The 21,612-nt window shown below is 35.0% G+C and overlaps 1 protein-coding gene across 5 annotated transcripts in view; it reads left to right on the plus strand.

Moving 5' to 3' along the window:
* CADM2 (cell adhesion molecule 2) overlaps nt 1-21,612 on the plus strand; it is a 1,080,612-nt gene that overhangs the window by 701,966 nt on the left and 357,034 nt on the right. The gene's annotated exons all lie outside the window — the stretch shown is intronic.

The following is a 21,612-nucleotide window of genomic DNA, read 5'->3' on the forward strand; positions in this document are numbered from 1 at the left end:
GTTTTAATTATCTAAGCAATGAGTTATGAAATTTTAAATTTGAGCTATGATACTATTGGCTAAACATAAATCTCTAAGGTGTCTTAGAGGCAGAGAGGCAGACAGAGAGAGAGGGAGCAGGCTCCCTGCTGAGCAGACAGCCCGATGCAGGACTTGATCCCAGGACCCTGAGATCATGACCTGAGCCGAAGGCAATGGCTTAACCCTCTGAGCCACCCAGGTACCCCAGGAATCTCTAAAGTGTCTTGCAAAGAAGTCATCTAGAATATAAGTAAGCCAGAGAAGAAAAATTGCTGTAGAAATGTGTGGTCTCTAGAGAATATTTCTCTTTTATATTTAATTTAGCTTCTTTCTGTAACTTCTTGGTTTCTGAAATATTAAAATGAGATTATTTAAATAGATGAAGACAAATCATTAATTTGTCTGTGATGAACAAGATTCTCAGGGTCTATCAGAAATAAATGTGTCCAAGTATAATACCACCAGGATTTTTAATAGTTGAATGATTTGTATCATGTGCCTGAAAAGTTCATCATAAAATCTTTCAAAGCACATTAATATCCTTTCTGTTGAAAAGCAACTCTACTTTGTGTCACTCGTGTGAATAGAATTATGAGCATTGTAAGGGACAATTTGTATTTAAATATTGTATTTCAGTTTATAAATAGATGCTTGCACTTTATGCCTATAGTAAACAATTGTGTTTGGGGTCTCATTTTGGCTTAGCTAGACCATTCTTAGGTTTTTCCCTGAGGATAGCAAAAGTACAAATATCTAGACAGCTGATTTTGCTTGTACTTTACTAAATATTTGATAATATTTGATTAATGTTCAGTTATTTATCTCACTCTTAACTTCCCCTGTTACAAAAATAATGAATAAGTATTCACATACCACTTTTCCTTTATACTGTGAGGACATATAAAATGTTAACCAATAATTTAGAGTTAGATTTGATTATGAGTTTCCATTCTTAAGCTTATATTTAGATTTTCTAACTCAGAGCATGTAAACTTCAATTGATATTTTATAGAATGTAGGAAATTTATTTAGCTTTTCAAATCTCAAGCTGCCAGTAACCATAAAATTCATGCTTAACTTTAAATATAGATATCTTAGGGGTGCTTGGGTGGCTCAGTCAGTTAAGCGGCTGCCTTTGTCTGAGGTGATGATCCCAGGGTCCTGGGGTCAAGCCCTACATCAGGCTCCTAGCTCAGCAGGAAATCTGCTTCTCCCTCTCCCACTCCTCCTGCTTGTGTTCTCTCTCTCACTGTCTCTATCTCTCTCTCTCTCTCTGTCAAAGAAATAAATAAAATCTTAAAAAAATATAGATAGATATTTTACCTTATTTAAAAATGCTTTTTTAAAAACATACCATTTTTAATGAGAACTTTAAATGAAAAAAAAGCACAGAAAAAAAATACTACCATGTGTTTATACCATGAATTAGAAAACTAATTTTTAGAAGCCAAGTGATGTATGTATGCATTGTTATATATATCCTGTTTTCATGCACACACATTTAACATACAGGTAGAATTCTATATTTTATATCTTTTAAAGGTGTCTTATTTTGTGCTTTATATAAAATATTTAATAACAATTTTTTACTGGTGGTGATGAAGAAGAAGAAATGGACAAATCAGGCTATCACTTAGCAAAGAATTTCATAGGAAGTGTTGGGGAAAACTGTCCATATTGCAGATGTTGTTCATTAATCACAAAGGGTATAACTTTGCGACCAAAATTTTATCTAAGATTTACCATTAGAATTTTAGAGGTGAAGAGACTTAAAAACAACAAAACAAAACAAACAAACATGTAAATTAATTTCTCTCTGTGTGTATATGTGTGTGTGTGTGTGTGTGTGTGTGTGTGTAGTGGGGTGGGGTGAAGGGGAAATTAGAAGGGAGAAGAAATAATTTGCATTGTGAATGTGAAAAAAAGAAATCCCAGCATAGCTGAACTACTATCATGTTTTCAGCATTTATGGGCTAATTAGTGAGACTGTCCTTTTCTAAAGAAATGTGGTATTACTGGGCTTTTGGCACTTATTTGCTCTGAAAAAGCCAAGACTCTCCTGGCCAATCATTGCTATTGACACAAAGCAGATACCTCACCTTGATGTCTTCCTGATTCCCACTGATAGACCTGCTGCATTAGGTCTCCATGCCCGAGTATTGAAACCAGCCCATAAATTCACTAGAGCCCCTGTTCTTTATAATGACAGGCTTACATTCCCCTTAAAATCCGTTAGTTTTACACCATGGAAATCTAGACTCTGCATGTATAATGATCAGCTTGTCTACTTCCCTTCCAAATCCCAATAGAAAGCTAGAATTTTATTTGGTGTAAAATTCCTGCCTCCTGCTGTTATTCACAGAACTTTTGATAATAAGTTCTCCCTGGGAACCTGTGTCTATTATTTTACAATAATATCCTATTTTGAGATTAAAAGTTTGCATGCTCTTCTTTTACTTTAACCCGTCTTAAATTATATGGATGTATATTTTGTTTGTTGCAGCATAGGGGAGAATAGTGAGATTTAGAAGTCAGCTTAATAGCATCCAAAATGACTTCTCAACAACACAGGACTTTCCATTTTGATGTCACACTGACCACTGGAAACAACTTCCTTTTATCAAGTTGGTATTTGGCTTTTTCCCGTAGAATTCAGTTACGTCTATTGTAGTCTATTCATAAAGAACATATGTTATTCCTCTTCCACTGGACAATCCTCCCACTATATGAAAACTGCTTTTTCTTTACAAGCATCTTATCTCTCCAAGTTAGGCATTCCCAGTTGCTTTAACATTTCCTTGTCATCCTGTTCATCATTTGAACAACACATTCCTGCACCTTTTCTTTTTTTATATCACCTTAAAAGTGTGGTACCCTAGATGAAGTGTTGTCTATGCAATGAAGAGTGGCATGGGAGTCTCACTGCCTAAGCCCACATAGGACACTTATGATAATGTAACCTAAAACTAAATGAACTTTTTCAGTTTTGTGACACTTTTCGTAGGTGTTGACTTTATTGCTGATTAAAATACCTACGTTAAATGCCTCCCTTCTATCTAGTATATTTATACAGTTGTAGGTTTTTTCTTTTTTTTTTTAAAGATTTTATTTATTTATTTGACAGAGAGAAATCACAAGTAGATGGAGAGGCAGGAAGAGAGAGAGAGAGAGGGAAGCAGGCTCTCCGCTGAGCAGAGAGCCCGATGCGGGACTCGATCCCAGGACTCTGAGATCATGACCAGAGCCGAAGGCAGCGGCTTAACCCACTGAGCCACCCAGGCGCCCATTGGTTTTGTTTTTAACCAAAGGAATTATTTTTACACATTTTGGGATTATCATCTGATTAGATTCAACCAAATACTCGAAAAGCCAGAAATACGAATATCTTTTTGGCTCCATTTTCTTCATTGTATGTTATAATGTTACAACATTCACAGTATTTATCTAAGTGATCTTGCTTCAATGTCATTTAAGTCGCTAGATGCAATGAGAGCTGGTTAGTGTAAGGTTATAAGAATAATAGGGTACAGAAGCTATTTTACATAAACATGATTGGGGGAACAGCCTCAAATTAGAAGATAAAATATTTATTGAGAATTTATTATTTTTACTATATTGAAATTAACTGAGTGGAATAAAAAAGTAATTAAAAGAAACTCTGTAAATCCCTAGTCTTAAGGGACTTATATGCTTAATAGAGATTATAGGAAAATGTATACATAAAATAAGAAAGTATTTTTTAACAGATACAGAGCAAAATTTAAAATAGCAAAATATAAAATTGAATAGTGAAGCATGAGAACTAAGGAGATAGTCTGAATGGGGATATGAGTAGCTTCATAAAGCATTGTTGAAGAGTTTATTTTTGTATATCTTGGAAGAATTGTTCAAGGACAGATCTTCCAAAAATGTAGTATAGTGAAATGATGACCTTTATTATGCTAAGAATAGACAAACAGAATATGATTAATCATATTTTTGATGATTATGGAGGGAATCTATGAATCTTATGACAGCTCTGCCTCCTGGCCTCTAGGCTCTTTCTATCTTTGACATCCTATGACTCAGAAAGTAAAAAATAAAAACAAAAAAATAATCATTACTTTCTATACCTACAACTGTGCTTGGATATACCCTAATCAGAAATATAAAGGCTTACTTTATAAAAACTTACCTAAAACAAAAGAATAGTACAATATTACATGAAAAATTACTTGCTATCCTGCCTGGAACTGACCAGTGAGAAGTCAGGTCAGATTTGTGTCAGATTCGCTTTCTTTGAGAGGTAGAAATTGAGTTGTGCTTTGTATCCAGAGAGTAAGAGTCAGATTGATGTTCAAGGGAGGACTTTCAGTGGGAGATGAGCCATGGAAACAGAAAGCAACAGGAGAATGAAAGAGATTGAGAAGGTTATCTTCATTGGCATCTCATTCTAGTTCAGGACCTTATTCACTCTGTCTTAGATTCTTGGATATCTGAGAAGTTGTGAAGGCCCTAGTTTTTCTGGATTAGTGGCTTTCAACCAGTACTGGGTCAACAACTACTTGATTTTAAGCTGATTGCCAACTGGTCTTCATACCTTTAGTCCTTCATTGATACTAATCATCCTACCCACCATATCAGGTCAATCTCTTAAAAATATTGCTCTGTTCAAAAATCCATAATGATGGTCAGTAGTTTATGTCTGTTGCATTTAGCCTGAGAGTAAACTTCATTCATGATAGCGTAGCTAATAAGATTGCACTAAAGATTTAACATATACTAGGAAATGAGCCAAATATCTTCATTACATTATCTCATTTAATCTTCACAAAAATCCTATGAAGCTGGCGACTTAACTTTAAAGATTTATTTATTTATTTGGGGGAGAGAGAAAGAGAAAGCAAGCATTGGGGGAGGGACAAAGGGAGAGAATCTTCAAACAAACCCCCTGCTGAGCAAGAAGCCCAGGGAGGGGGCTTGATCTCACAACCCAGGAGATCACAACCTGAGAGGAAACCAAGAATCAGCTGCTCAACTGACTGAACCATCTAGGTGTCCCAGGCAACTTAACTTAAATGCATTTAGTCTAACATCTCATTGTATGATGCCTTATTAGTTTACTCATTCAATTACTCATTCAAAAATATTTATTAAATGTATATGATGTGTTGGACACTAGTATAGAATTATACTGGAGACAACTTTGCCTCCTAGGAGACATTTGGCAATGTCTGGAGCCATTTCTCTTCCACGTGAGGGGGCTGGCTCCTGGAGTCAGTGATGTTACAAGCCTGCGATGCATAGAGTGTGCCCCCCACAACAAAGGATCATCTAGCACTACAGGTTAGTAGTGCTGAGGTTGAGAAGCTATGATGCAAGGTTAAGAGATATACTGCTTAGCAAGTCAGACATATCACTGCCATTGTAGAGCTATGTCATTAGTTTGGGAGGCAGATATAAAATCAACAACCACTAAATTAAATACATTGGTATTAAATATGATAAGTCACTGGAAGATAATAAATGGGGCACTAAAAAAGAACTGGAAAAGTTAGCTTAGATCCCTTTGGAGAGAAATGTCAGGAAAACCTCTTTGGAAAAACAATATTTAAACTGAAATCTAATGGAGAAATAAGAGTTCACAGGGCTAAACATGTACAGAAGATATGAAGAGGGAAGGAGTATTACACATTCAAAGAGTAGGAGAAAAGCCAGTGGGAATGGACCAGACTGAACTGGTTGAGTGATCAGGTTGGTCTCTTATTGTCTTATGTATATAAGTCTTTTCTTTCTAATAAGATCGCAGACTCCCACGAGGAGAACATGACAAATACAGTATTTATTTTCTATCCCATGGAGCACTTTGAACAATATTGGGACATAATAGGTACACAATAACTTCTTGCTAACTTGACTTATGCATTTTTCCTAGGAATCCAATTTCTAGATTGTATTATGCTTGTTTCCACTTTGGGGGAATGGTTGTGCCTTTGACAATCTTTCCGATTAATTCGGGGATTGCTTCCAATCGCAGACCCAGCCTGAGTGCTGTTATTTGTCAGGCAGTCATTGCGTCTGCGGGGCCGGGAGGGGCTGCACTGAGATTTTTATGTAACCTCTATTAGTAAATCACTTGCTGTCAGCTGGCCTTCTTTTGGAATTTGAATAAAAACCATAGTTATTTTGTTGTTGTTGTTCTTCCTGAAGAATTCTTGATAAGTTTTATTTTCCTCTCTATTGAGTATTTATAAATTGTTTAACTAGTAGGACAAGTAGTCACTTTACTATATGAAGAATTTAGATGATTTATAAAACACTGAATTGTTACAATCCGTTTAATACCATAAATCCTCATAAAGCAGTTTAAAATATAGTGAAGACAAGAAAACCCTTTGGAATGTGAGATTTTCTTTGGAAAACACTTAAATTATTATTCGCATAAGAGAGTGAATTTTTAAAAAGCCCTTTCGACACAGGAAATATCCCATAAAGAATATTTTTGATTAATTTTGAATACTACATGAATTTGTATTATATTTTATAAAATGAAGTGAGAGTATCAATTTAGATCAGGGAAATTACAAAATTCTTCCTACCTGTAAGAAATGATGATGAATACATACTTTTCTTTCATTGTAAATAAAACCTAAGAGAATCATTTTGGTCTGATTTATAATTTTGATTAAGCCTCTTAGGAGAGAAAAGATAGATGATTGATCTTTACAATTTCCCTAAATAAATAACCTGTTTCTGCCATAATAGATAAGCAAAACATCCTCTATCAACACTCAATAGCCTGTGTATAATTGTTCTCCAGCAACTTAAGAATCCTGAATTTAATATTTTGTTAGATTAAATCCTGCAATGTTTCTTTGTGTATTTAGCATATAGTCAGTGCTTTATGTGCTTGGTCCATAAATGTTTATCAAATGACAGGATTAATAAAGAGCCCTTAAAGTCCTAATTGTGTCATACACCTTGAGAATAAATTGAAAAATTGTGAGCATGTATATATGTGTGTATATGCATATGTGTGTGTGTGTGTGTATAGTCACATTTTTCTTATCATTTCAGTGGAACTTTGCTTTAGGCAATATTCAAATTCAGAAAAATTCAAAAATATCTCTCTAATTAGCACTTTGCTCTTTCTCCAGTCTCTTGATTCATGAATTGCTTTCTTTCTGTAGTTAGCCTGATATTCTTACAAAGCTGCAAAAATGGTGCAATCAAACTTATCCAAAGGTCAGTTCAAGCTCATGTTCCTTTGGCCTCTTGCCACCCAGGGGATAAGGTTCCTAATAGAGGACTATGTAATCACTTCAGAGAATACTGGTACTTGAAGGAGTGAGAAGGAACAAAATATATAAAAAATTCATGGTCCTTTATTGGCATGCATACTGTTATGCGATTTTCATCAGACAGTAAATGAGAAGAACCTGAAGTCTTGTTTGTGTTAACAGAGCTCTTTTAGATGCTGGACAGCCCCTGTAAATAAATGCTCAACATGTCATGAAAAATTCTACCACTGCATACAAGAATAGGCTTTGTCACTTTGGGACCTATATTTAGGCAGTGATTTTCATGACTGGCCACTATTAATAATAAAAAAAAAAAACACTAATAACAAAATGCATGGAAGAGAAAATGCATCATGAGATGACATTACCATATAGGGTCCAAAGGCAGGTGTGAGATTTATAGTTCATTAGGCATGCTGATTACGTTCAGCATTAAATTAATATAGAGAGATAAAAAGACTATCAGTTTTTGCAAGTATATTTTGGAAGGCACTTGCTACCTAATCTTTAAGCTAAGTGCTGCAGGTGAAGTTGAAGAATTTCCCATCTATAACAAAATTTAATGAACATATTGAATTGCAGTGCAGAGTTAGTGGCATACCTTAAATATGCAGGTTTCTCTAAATGATAATCATCTTTAAGTCATATATATGTGAATGAGAGGCAGTGTGTGATTTATGATAATTAGAGTGGCATAGCATGTTAGAGCTGAAAGTGACCTTAGAAATCATCTCAAACTGCCTGCTTCATTTTGCAGGGAATGAAACTGACACCAGTGGAGTCAAATGATTTCTCAAATTTTCATGATATATTTCTGAAAGTTTCTTTCCACAATTTTTCCCCTTCTACCCATCCTTTTAGTTTTTTATCATCACAGAGGAAAATTTTAAATATCATCCTTTTACTTGTAGGATTCCAAGTTAAATTTGGTCCATTGCTTCTTACTAATTATTTTTATTAAATTTATTTTGCATGAATTTATTAAATTCATGTAAGAAGGTAACAACATGTTTATGAAAATACCTGTATAATTTCATATAGATAGCTTGTTTTGGAAGTAGAGAAAAATGTGCTACAGGGCTTAACAAGCATCTTGCCTTGCGTAAGAAACAGGCATTTTTATTTAGCCGCTGATCTGTTGCTTTTAGCCATGAAGGAAAGAATGAGCTTTGGTTTGCTTTTCTCGCAGCTTCATTCCTCATGTGTCTTAGAGTGACACAAATAGACGGGCTGACAACAGATTTATTACCTAAAGCTCAGCTGAAAAATTAAATGATGCAGCTTAAAGTCATAGTGTGCCTGAGCCCCTGCTTGCCATTACAAGAGTAAGTGAGCACTAAAACACCCAGAATAATAAAGTGGTAAAATATCTGGTATAAAAAGAGATTGGAAATAAATCACTAATATGATCAGTCTTAGACTGATTGACCAAGACAAGGAAATAATTCTATAAAAGTCTGCTCATCTTTAAATTTTTGCCTTTCTAAATAGAAAGAAGGAAATCTAGTCCTATTCAGTAGTCTATTAGGTTATCTCTCCACATTTTTACATTGGGATAAAATTCTTTCATAGAAATCATTCATATTTCCTCAGATTTTCTGTTGAGCATTACAGGAAGCTGGTTTTAGCAGAGTGATGGGTGAAAGTGGTCATCAAACTGAAGTTAGAGCCCAGATGAATGTTTGATTTAAATATTTTCAGACAACATTGCATATATTGAATACATAATTTAAGGTGGCTGAAAGTAACATACAATAAAAGTTGCAACCACACTCAATTTTTCTTACTTCCTATTTAATGTCTTATAATAATTTCTTGAAATGAGATTGACTTCATAGCTTCCTTTTTAAGTAAGAGCTGAAGTATCATTCTATATATAATACAAAGATGCTCCGGAATTCCCCTTTTTTAAAGGTATTTTTGCATATCTTTTTTTATATTGTTTCAAGAGGACCATTTAATGACTCTTGTGCTGTTTATTTTTTAATTTCCACAATCAGGATAGAATTATAAGACATGAGTATCTTCAAGTGTAGGAGATTTTGGTGGGTGTGAATACCATGCCCCCAAGTGAAACTAATCTCATGTTTTATTGAATATGTGCCAACACTTACTTCTCTTTATGATTAAGTAAAGAAGTTATTTCAAAAGAGCTGGGGGTGTTATTGTCCCACTCTACCTGGACAGTGTGGATAAAATAATATGAACAGAATAAAAATATTCTTCCTGTGAGTGCTGCTTAGATAATGAGTATATATGATCACAGAAGTATATTTTAGAAGAAATTATATCCTAAATCATTTAAATTTTCTATTTTTTTCCTCAGGGGGGAAAAAGGGGTTGAGGAATGGCAGGGGGGCAAAGTATTTTTGACAGTTCACTATTCCATCTAAAAGCCTCTAAGTTCCCTAATGTGTTTATTCAGAATTATTCTAACATGATATTGTTCTTTATGGTTGTCTGATTTGCTTATACGATGCTCTTCCTGTCTTAGGTTGAAAGCAGAATGAATGCAATAGAGCTGTGTGCATCTATTTTGATGAATAGAACCTTTAGTGGAAATCTAATAACTTCAAACATAAAATATTGATCTTGCTCTACTTATTCTCATGAATTCTTTTAATATTATAACACCTTATAGTTTCACGATTACATGAAAAGCAAAATATAAGGTTAAAGTTTGCTCTCCAAATTATGATTGATTTATCCTTTGTGATGCTGAAGGTCAAATCTTTTTACTGAATAATTATAGGAATATTTAATATGAAAAATGCTCAGATTGCCTAGGATAATAATGAACTAACCTGATGCCAGTAGGAAAACTATTTCTGTGTACTTTCATTGTGTCCTTGACTCCCTCAGGTACACGGAAAATAGGGGAAATGTTAGTAGAATCCAGATATCCTAATTTATTGTCTTTTCTTTTTCTCCTACAAGATATTATTCTTAGAATATAAATCCTTTAAGTAGGTACACACTAGAACTATTCTGTATGTGATAATATCAGTAGATCTTGATCTACATGCCTCTATTTATGTTTGTGTATCTCCATGCTGTGGAGGAGAGCTACCCTCCTCAGCAACTGCTAGACATAATTTCTCCCTAATATAATGAGCACAATGATACAATGGATTTACACCTGTTGGCAGCTCTAACATTTGCAAGGTGGGAAACAAGAGAACAAATAGAAGCCCACATAACACAGGACTTAGTATTTAATGGTTGAAGATCATGCTAATAAGCTGTAAATTAAAACACATTCAAATCTCCTACATCGACAAATACATCTCCCTAAAGACCTGGAGGAATTGGTTTGAATTTAGAAGTCTTGGAGTCCTTGGAATTTCCTCACTTAACATGGTGATGCAGATAGAGTTGACCCTTGGTCCTTATCTCTTCACCTTTCCTCCCAGACTTTTATAAGAGTGTTTGCTTGCAAGTGTGGACATCCTGTGTCATATGTCAGCTATGCATCTATACCTCTGAAGACAAATGCCTATTAGTTAGAGAGACCCAGTTGTGTTCTGAAGTGCCTCAGATACATTTGGACAGATAGTTCTATGGTCTTGTGTACTTGGAACATAGTCTGGAGACTTGGTATTCAGAATGTTCCCCAACAAGCAGCATCAGTAACATTGGGATCGTGTTAGAAATACAGAAACTCCAGCTGAACCTCAGAATTAATCAGAATCTACATGTAACAGGATCCCTGTGATTCCAGTGTGCATCAGTGTTTGAGACCCAGTGGTCTAAAAGATGGCAATGTGTCTGTCACAGACGACAGATGGGCACATTCCCTACCTCTCAGACTTTTTTCCCTGTGAGAAAACTAACTTCCACATCTAGGCTGTACGATACAAAAACCCATGTCTTTTTCACCAGTGTAGCCACTGGTTTGTTTGTTTGTTTATCAGGATAAAATCACCCACTAAAGACATAAATTCTAATATAATAACTGAAATACACTGTGCAATTCAAACATCCGATCTCTTACTGGTAGGAAATAATGATTGTAATAAGAAGCCTCAATTTAGACAACCAAATGGTTTTCTTAGACTGTAGAGGTTTAAATATAAATATCTTGCTATTTGTTTTCTGCTTAAAGGCGTAAGCTAAAGTTCTGTACTATATGTGACTATATGTGTAAATACATACATTTTGCCATACGAATTATACAACAAAATGTTGGTGATAGCCTGAACTCCAGCTGGATAAATTCATAGACTATAATACAGTTTCTTATATTTAACATCTAATTTTTTTTTCTGACATCAAATACTACAGTTAAAGTTTTGTCATTCATGCTTTTACTGCAGCTTTAGTTTTACTTCAGGTCTTCCTTTACTTTCTGCTGATGTTAATCATGTATATATTGAAAAAAAAAATTAGTATGATATCCACATTTGTCATCTCACTTGTCCTGTGTGTACTTTTAAAATGACAACGTTGGGGGCATCTGGGTGGCTCAGTGGTTTAAGCCTCTGTCTTCGGCTAGGGTCATGATCTCAGGGTCTTGGGATGGAGCCCCACATTGGGCTCTCCACTCAACGGAAGCCTGCTTCCCCCTTTCTTTCCGCCTGCCTCTCTGCCTACTTCTGATTTCTCTCTGTCAAATAAATAAATAGAGTCTTAAAAAAAAATACTTTAGCTCTGATGTTTAAAAAAATAAAATAAAATAAAATAAAAAGACAACGTTGGTTGGTAACCTTAAAATGTTAATGGATTTTGAAATAAAATATTTAGAAATATATTTTCGAAATATATCCTGAAGATTTATGTAATGACTGACACTTGTTTTTTGCTGAACTATTTGTGATGATGAATATTGATTTTATAGCAAAAAGAATGAATATTAGAGGACTGGCAATATTTGTCCTTAAAAATTGTTTATGGGCTATAGGAATTAGTTATGTAAAATATTTAGTATCTATAAATCACTTCTGTCTATCTTATATAATCAAGTATGATACCAAAATGTTTAGAAAATTTTAATTTGCTGTCAAATATCTATAAATGTAATATTTATTTCAAATAATTCTTAAGCAATTTAAAATAGTATTACATGTCATAAAAATTTTAAAATGGTCCTTATATTTACTAGGTCAACAAAATATTAACTTCATTAATTAGGATTACTTACCTATAGACTAGAGCATTCAAAATGATTTACAACTAGAAAACTTAATGCAGTTATAATAACTCAAATATATTTAATCTAGCCAATGTTTATTTTAATGTTATTATTCATTATTATTAGTACTCTTCTTTAACTTTATATGTTAGAATACACAAAGAAATGAAATATCATGGAGATAAAAAATGCTCAAACAGAATTAATTAAAAATTTATAAAGGGATAGATAGGTTCATTCTCGTAGCCTGACTACCTGGATTATGTTTTAAGTTTTTTAAATAAAATGCTAAAACTTGAGGGATGCCTGACTGGCTGAGTCAGTAAATCGCATGACTGTTTGACTGTTTGAGCCACATGTTGTAGAGATTACTTAAAAATAAAAGTCTTTACTCCCTGATATGAGGAAGTGGAGATGCAACGTGGGGGCTTTGGGGGGGGGTAGAAAAAGAATAAATGAAACAAGATGGGATCCGGAGGGAGACAAACCATAAGAGATTCTTAATCTCACAAAACAAACTGAGGGTTGCGAGGCAGGGGGCAGGTAGGGAGAGGGTGGTGTTATTGTGGACATTAGGGAGGGTATGTGCTATGGAGAGTGCTGGGCTGTCTAAGAATGGGAAAATTATCAGAAATAATATAATCAATTTAATTCAAGGGGAAATGAAGGATATTTGGAATTTTTACATTCTTAGAAGGAAATAAGTATATAATTTTATGACTTATTAACAAACAATATCTTATGTGCTTTGTTTTCCTCCCCTTATTAGAAGAAAAAGATATTCCAAAGCAAAAGAGATCAATGTGTCAATGTGAGACTATGAGATTGGAATGTGTGGATGACTTAGATATGTATAGCTCTGTGATTTCACCTTCAACCAGATAGTGTTTCTCAGCTTGATTTTACAAAGAGCTAATAGTTTGAATAGTTATGAACACAGGAACTCATTCAATACTCAATAATAAAACAAACAACACATTTAAAAATATGTAAAAGATTTGGACATCCCCTCACCAAAGAAGATGGCAAAGAGGCAAGTGAATGGAGTTTTCACATCAGGGAAATGAAAATTAAAACACAATGAAATACCATGAAATACCTATTGTACTCTTAAATGAAAGAGGCAGAGCACACTAAGTGCTGGTGAAGATGTCGGGAAACTGAAATTCTCATAAACTACTTTTAGGAATAATAAAAAAAAATGCTATAATCACTTTGGTGAACCAAAGTGGAAGTTTTTAAAAATTAAAACACATTTCTCTCCGTGGCCCAAGTTTTCCACTCCCAAGAGAAACAAAAACACATGTTCATGACAAGACTTGAATGTAAATGTTCATAACAATTTACTTTGAATCCCCCCAAACTGGAAACAACCTGTCCATCAACAGGTGAATAGATAAACAAATTGTGGTATACCCATACATTGAAATGTTGCTCAAAAATGCAAAGGAAAAAAATTGTCAATATATGCAACAACAGGATGAATGTCAAAGTTACTTAGTAACTTTGAAAGAAATAATCCTAACCAAAAAAAAAAAAAAAAGAGCATATACTATATAGTTCTATCTATAAAATTCTAGAAAATGCAAGCTCAACTATAATGGCAGGTTAGATGTGCCTGGGATGGAGGTAGGCATAGAGAAAGACATGAGGAGGATGGTATCAAGCTGTACACTTTAAGTATATGATGTTTATCGTATGTATTTTTTAAGATTTTATTTATTTATTAGAGAAAGAGAGAACGAGCACAAGCAGGGGGAGGGACAAAGGTTCAAGCAGATTCCCGACTGAGTAGGGAGCCCGACACAGGGCTCACCAGGGGTCAGTCCCAGCATGCATACTCAGATGCTTAGCCGACCTCGCCACCCTGGCACTCCTATTGTATGTAATTTTTATACCTCAAGTTATCTTGGAAAATGTTGCAAAGATGAAATAATGAGAAGTTAGACATTGATGCAAGAACAATGGAAGAGATAATAGAGCTCAGCTTTCTATATTATATGTAATATATGTGTATGGGGGCACATGGGTGGCAGAGTCTGTTAAGTGGTCAACCCCTGGTCAACTCCTGGTTTCAGGTCATGATTTCAGTGTCCTAGGATTGAGGCTTCCATGGGGCTGCCCCGAAACCGGCTCCACACTCAGCCTGGTGTCTGCTTGAGATTCTCTCTTGCCCTCCCTCTGCTCCTTCCACTCCTGCTGCCAATCCCTCTCTCTAAAATAAATAAACATTTTAAAAATATATGGATGTATGCATTTGTGTGTGTATATGAGATTAGGGTGTACAACAGGGTTAGGGTGGAGGTATCATAGAGAACAAATGAGACAAAGTAGTTCAGGATGGTAGATGGGAACAGAGGCTATTAAGAGTTACTGAGGAACCTGGGTACCTGGCTAAGCATCCAACTCTTGATTTTTGGCTCAGGTCATGATCTCAGGGTTGGGAGATCAAGCTCCACATTGGGCTCCGTGCTTAGCATGGAGTCTGCTTGAGATTCTCTTACTCTTCTTCTGTGCACCACCCCAGCTTGCTCTCCTACACTCTTAAATAAACAAATAAATAAATAAAATCTAAAACAAAAAGGCTTGAGGCTTGATTGGAAATCAGTATGGATTTTCCATTGCAAATGAAATTGGTGGTTGTGACATGTTTAGAGCTGTTTTTAGGAATTTCTAAGGTAAATTTGATTAAAAAAAAGAATAAAGATACGGGAAGCAAGTAGATCATTTATGAGGCAAATATAAAGGTGTAGGGGGAGCCAATAAAATCCAACAGTGCTTAACGGTAGAGGCTATGGAGAAAAAGAGAAGAAGGACTTTTTAGATTCTATGCTGACAGTCACTGAAGAATGATGAGAATTATAATATACAGTTGACTATGGATGAATTGCTTCATGATTTTCTACTATGAGAAGAAATAAAGAAAGGGGATAGGTTGTGCTTTCTCAAGATCAGGACTGATAAATTTAGTGATGGATAGAATCAGCAGAATGACTCTACCTCTAGAGCAAAGCTCAGTGATTTACCTGCCTGGGGATTCAGATCAAACGAGGGAGCTAGTGAACCTCATGTGTATAAAGGAGTTTCTGTGGGGAAAGCATGAAACACAAATTTTGGAGACCAAAGAATTCCATGAGATGTAGATGATCGGGTTCTGGTAGGTGGCTGAAGCTAGGTGAAGACCTGATGAATATTATAGTAAAGGCACAAGTATTCAAACAAATTAATACAGTTACAATGAAAACAAGGGGAAAACACAGAGGGATGAGAGATATTGATAGAGCAAAAATCAATGTCATGGTAATCCTGGCTGATAAAAAAAAAAAAGCAAAATTGAGTATAACAAGCAACACATTGCTTTCTAGCAGTCAAGATAAAAAGAGAAGCAATGATGCAACATGGGGGCTTAAGTGGGTAGGAGAAGAATAAATGAAACAAAATGGTATTGGGAGGGAGACAAACCATAAGTGACTCAATCTCACAAAACAAACTGAGGGTTGCTGGGGGGGGAGCGGGCTTTGGAAAGGGGGGTGGGGTTATGGACATTGGGTGGGGGGTGTGCTGTGGGGTGTGTGGACCTGGCAATTCACGGACCTGTACCCCAGGGATAAAAATACATGTTTATAAAAAATAAAAAAATTTAAAATTAAAAAAAATGAGAGAGAGAGAGAAACAATGAGTTGCATGGTTCCTGACATCTATTTGGTTTATTTGGTTGTTAGGATAGGCAAACTTTATTGGGACAATAGAAAAGATTCTTGTTGGCTCATTTTCACTAAAAACTGGACTGTTCCATTTATGCAGAGGGATGACTATCCAATAAGACAGGTGGAAAAAATTGCCTTCTCTCTGGTGAGCAGGTACAGACTGTTGGGTGTAATAAGAACAGTGGCTGGGCACCTGGGTGGCTCAGTGGGTTAGGTCACTGCCTTCGGCTCAGGTCATGATCTCAGGGTCCTGGGATCGAGTCCCGCATCGGGCTCTCTGCTCACCGGGGAGCCTGCTTCCTCCTCTCTCTCTCTCTGCCTGCCTCTCTGCCTACTTGTGATCTCTCTCTGTCAAATAAATAAATAAAATCTTAAAAAAAATAAAAATAAAAAAATAAAAAAAAAGAAGACAGTGGCTTTGAGAGAAGAAAAGACAAGCCTTCTTTAGACTCCACATAGCCAGCAACCAGGACCATGTCTTAGCTGATTAGATGCAAGTTGAATTTTAGCCCAACTTGCTTTTATGCAGTACACATTTTTCATGAACTAGCAATTTTACGTATGTTAAGATCATTTGAGCAGGTTTAGTGAAATCTTGGTTTTATGATACTAAAATGTTGTTGAAGACACAAAATAAAAAAAAAAAAAAGGAAGTCAGGTATCCAATTGTAGAAAATATTGAGAAAAAGAGTGAACATATAGTTTTTAGGGTATATTTAAGTATTTTAACCTCCAATTTTCTCTGTTGATTAGGTTTACTGGAAGTGGCAATTTTCATCCTCCTTTTGCTTTATTAGTTTCTCTTTATTTTGAAGTTTGGTCTGGTGAAATAATAAATTTAACTCTCTGCTAATCTAAGGCATCTTATTTCTGCACAATCAGTCATTGAACAACTCCTCTGGTTATCACCAGGTATCTTCTGTCCCAGTAATAGAATAGGTTGATTTCTTTAACCACCAGATAAATATTTAGTGTTTCACCCTACTTCAACACTTATTCCAATTTGAATCCATTCTTCCAGAGATAAGACATTAGTTTATTTTGATGATGCATATTGAAAGTATACCTTCACCTCTGAGCAACCCTCCACTGGTTTTTCTGAACTCCATAAAATAACTGCAAAGAAAGGAAGAATTTCTTTCTTTCTCTCTCTCTTTCTTTCTTTTATTTTGTTTTTTTGTTTTAAATAAGTATAAGGAGAGGGATGACTGGCTGTGGATTGTTTTGTAAAATTCTGGAGATATTTCTAATATCCTTTAAAACTCTTAGTTTTTGTGTGTTTTTTTGTTTTTTGTTTTTAAGCTATTTGATCTGTCTTCAGATCAAGGAGCAGTATATTTTTGTTATCGTCTATTATGACAACAACAACAGTGATTTAAATAAAATATATAACAAAATTTAGTGTGCAGTAAGGACTAAATCCTCTGCCCCACTGCCATCATATGTTAGATCTCTGACCCCTAACATGACCATATTTGGAGATCCGGCCTTTAAAGAGGTACTTAAGGTTAAGTGAGGCTGGAAGGATGGGGCCCTTAATCCAATAGGACTGGTGTCTTTCTTTTTTTTTTTTTTTTTTTTTTTATTTATTCATTGGACAGACAGAGATCACAAGTAGGCAGAGAAGCAGGCAGAGAGAGAAGGAAGCAGGATCCCCGCTGAGCAGAGAGCCAGCCCAATGTGGGGCTCAATTCCAGGACCCTGGGATCATGACCGAAGCCGAAGGCAGAGGCTTTAACCCACTGAGCCACCCAGGTGCCCCAGGACTAGTGTCTTTATAAAGAGAAACACAAAGAGAGTGAGTGCACAAGGTAAAACAAAGAAAATAGAAAGGAAAAGGAAAAGGAAAGGAAAGGAAAGGAAAGGAAAGGAAAGGAAAGGAAAGGAAAAAAAAAAAAAGAAAAAAGAAAAAAAAGAAAAAAGAAAGAAAAAAGAAAGTTGTATAGGGACAGAATGAGAAGGGGCATCTGCAAGCCAAGAAGAGGACACTCAAGAGAAACCAGTCCTGACAACACCTTGATTTAGGACTTCTAGTCTCCAGAACTGTGAGAAAATAAAATTTTGTGTTTAAACCATCGGTTTGTAGTATTTTGTTATGGCAGTCCTAGTAGCCTAACATAGTGTGCATATTTTTCAATATTTAATATAAAATGCCAAGAGGGGGGCGCCTGGGTGGCTCAGTGTTTAAAGCCTCTGCCATTGGCTCAGGTCATGATCCCAGGGTCCCAGGATCGAGCCTCACATCGGGCTCTCTGCTCAGCAGGGAGTCTGCCTCCTTCTCCTCCTCTCTCTCTCTGCCTGCCTCTCTGCCTACTTGTGATCTGTTTGTCAAATAAATAAAAATCTTTAAAAAAAATAAAATGCCAAGAGGTACTAACATATTATTTATAAAAAATATGTATGTATTTATTCACTTATTCATTTGATTGAATATTTATTAAGCACCTACTGTGTTCCAGGCACTTGGTAGGTCCTAAGAGTAGAAAAACAAGTGGCATGACTTCCGTCCTCACTGAGGCAGTGGACTGTGTCATCTTTTTTCCAGTTATTTTAATGTATATATCCTGTGTTACATGGAATGAGAAGTAATTTACCCTAGGGTGAAAATTGTCTGTCCCTCGCCTTGACCATTTCTCTTAAAATGTAAACCCCTGAAGTCTAGTGCTTTTGTTTATTGATTATTGCTATTTTTCCAGAGTTTTGTACCTGATCATAGTAGTGCAACCTCCCCTCAAAAAATGCCAAATAATGACAAATATTTATTGTTTCATATTAGTCATTAAGCTTATAAAATCTAAAAAATACATTTAGCAATAGAGTTTTGTTATTACATTTATTAGCAAGTCATTTTTTATTAACATTTCACTTCAGCTGATAAAGAAATTTTAGAAGAATAATATATATGTATGTATATGTTATTTGTCCTGCCATATTAAAGTTAGGAAGATTGTAGCAAAGGTATAATAGATAAGAAGCTAAAGAGTTCTCTTAGGTCAGGGATTCTAATCTTAGCCCTGATTCTGGGTTCTCTATCTGTATCAGCTTTTATATCTCTTTTTATTCCTATGTCTGTTGTAGAAGATTCTATACTTTCATATTGAAAATAATTAATAATAATAATAATCACTCGTTTCATAATTCATTCCTCTTTTGTTGTGACATCTTCATTTTAAAGTCTGTAGCATGTATTTTTGGGAAAAATGTATACTAAAAATTAAATGGACCAAAATAATACTGTTTTTATCTTCACAATGTAGAAACATTTTGTGTCCTTATATAAATTTTTCTTGATACAATTTATTTCAGACTTCCATCATACCTTGCCTAAACTATTATAAAGCCCTGTTAATTGGTCTAATGTTCTTGATACATATACTGATGGCAAAGTGACTATCTTAGAATATAAAGTCAAGTGTGTTAGTACTTTATTCAAGATAAAAAGAATCATAATAAATAAAATTTCTAGCACCTGCAAAATACAGTTCAATCACCTGATAAAATGCTGGGGTGCCTGGTTGGTTTAGTTGGTTAAGCAACTGCCTTCAGCTCAGGTTACAATCCCAAAGTCCAGAGATTGAGTCCCACATCTGACTTCCTACTCCATGGGGAGTCTACTTCTCCCTCTGCCTCTCATCCCACTCTCATGCTCTCTTTCGCTCACCCTCTCTCTCTCTCTCTCAAATAAATAAATAAAATCTTTAAAAAAAGACAAGCCACATAATGCTTATTTATGGTCCTTCATTTTCTCTCTTACCTCTTATCTTCTTCACAATGCCTCCATTTACTTTAGAGCTCAAAGAGGAGGGGTGTAACACTCTGGGTTCAAATATTTCTATTTCTTTGTGCTGTTACTGAAGTTTGAAGTGTGTTCATTTCTACCTCATTTCTGCTTATTGAGATACCACTTATATTTCCAATTTGAACTCTCATAACACTTTCCTTCTAATAGGATTCTCCCACCACCACAGTGGAAATAAACTGCCCCTCACGTTTGAGTCAATCTATGCTGGTTTATAACTCTGTTATAACCATCCCATACAATACTGCATTATAAGTTATGTTCTCTTTTGTGAACTTTAATTTTTCTAAGATCCTCCTTGTTTTAATAGTAGGAAATGGATTATATATGTTTGGTAAATTGACTTCAAGTTATAAAATAACTTTATTTTCAAAAACAGTATTGCACATATAGATGTGTTTTGTTTTAGGGTTGTTTTATAACAACATAATAGAAACATACAATTTCCCTCATTTAGTATTGAGTTCTTGATAATTTATATTTATGCACGAAATACTTTTGTTAGTGGGTCGATGCATTCTTTGCCTCTTGGTATTTATTAGAAGTCAAATATATTCACACTTGCAGTTGTCTTTAGGTTTATTGTAAGTGTGTTCTCTACTTGAAGTATATTAGCAAGGATTACACTATCTTGACCATGCCTATATGAAACTATAGCGAGTGTCACATATGTACCAGGTGACAACCAAATCTAGATGTTATCTTCAAAAATGTTTTACTTCATTTTAAAAATTAAAGAGATAGATATTGAGCTATAGGATCTTATCTCCATGAAATATTTTCATAAACAGAGTAATATTATTAAGGTTTTTGTGACTATAATACAAACTAGAGATTCATAATACTAACAAAACCTGAGAGATCTCTATTTATTGCCTCAAAACTACGTTATTGTCTAAGTTTCTGATTGCAAGTATGAGGCAGCTCCATTTAGTTACTCTGTGCATAATAGGAACAATATTGCAGCTAGATTATATCTGCCATAGATGAAAGCAATATATTTTGCTCCTTGTAATTCATTCATAGTTTTCTAGATCCATAATCCTCTCGGGACTGTCAGGAATCCACATAATGTTCCCAAATGCTAGATATTGCATTTGTATATGTGATTTAACTGACAGACATATAAAATCATATGCAGCTAGATAACCTCGCAACATGCAGCTGTGAATCCTGCAGAATGCCAGTTTTCCTAGCTGAGGTAGATATATGATATAATCAAAATAACCCAACTTCAATATTCACCTAATTGCATGTATGCTTAAGATCTTCGTAACAGTAAAACAAATGACTTGCTTTTGCAATGAATAAATATAAAGAAAAAATAATTATGTCATTGTTGTGTTTCTTTACTTCTTTAGTGGGGATTATAAACTGCATAATCCTTGGTGTAGTGCAGCAATTACTTGTTCATATGGCAGTAGGTAGATATCAACATAGCCTTTCCCTTTCCATAACAGTGTGAAAGGCAGGGAGAATAGGATATGGTATCGGTTAGAAGCATATGGGCAGATGTAAATTATTGGTTATATTCTATTTCCTGGCTTGCTGGTATATTCCTCTTATTCACTGTGTAATAGTTTATAACAGATGTGGGTGTATGTAATTTTGTATAGCTAAAATATTATCTTTAAAACTTATATAAGAAGAAAAAAACAGGCAGACAGTTATTTC

Source organism: Mustela nivalis (genome assembly GCF_964662115.1).
Source record: "Mustela nivalis genome assembly, chromosome: 1".
Taxonomy (NCBI): Eukaryota; Metazoa; Chordata; class Mammalia; order Carnivora; family Mustelidae; genus Mustela; species Mustela nivalis.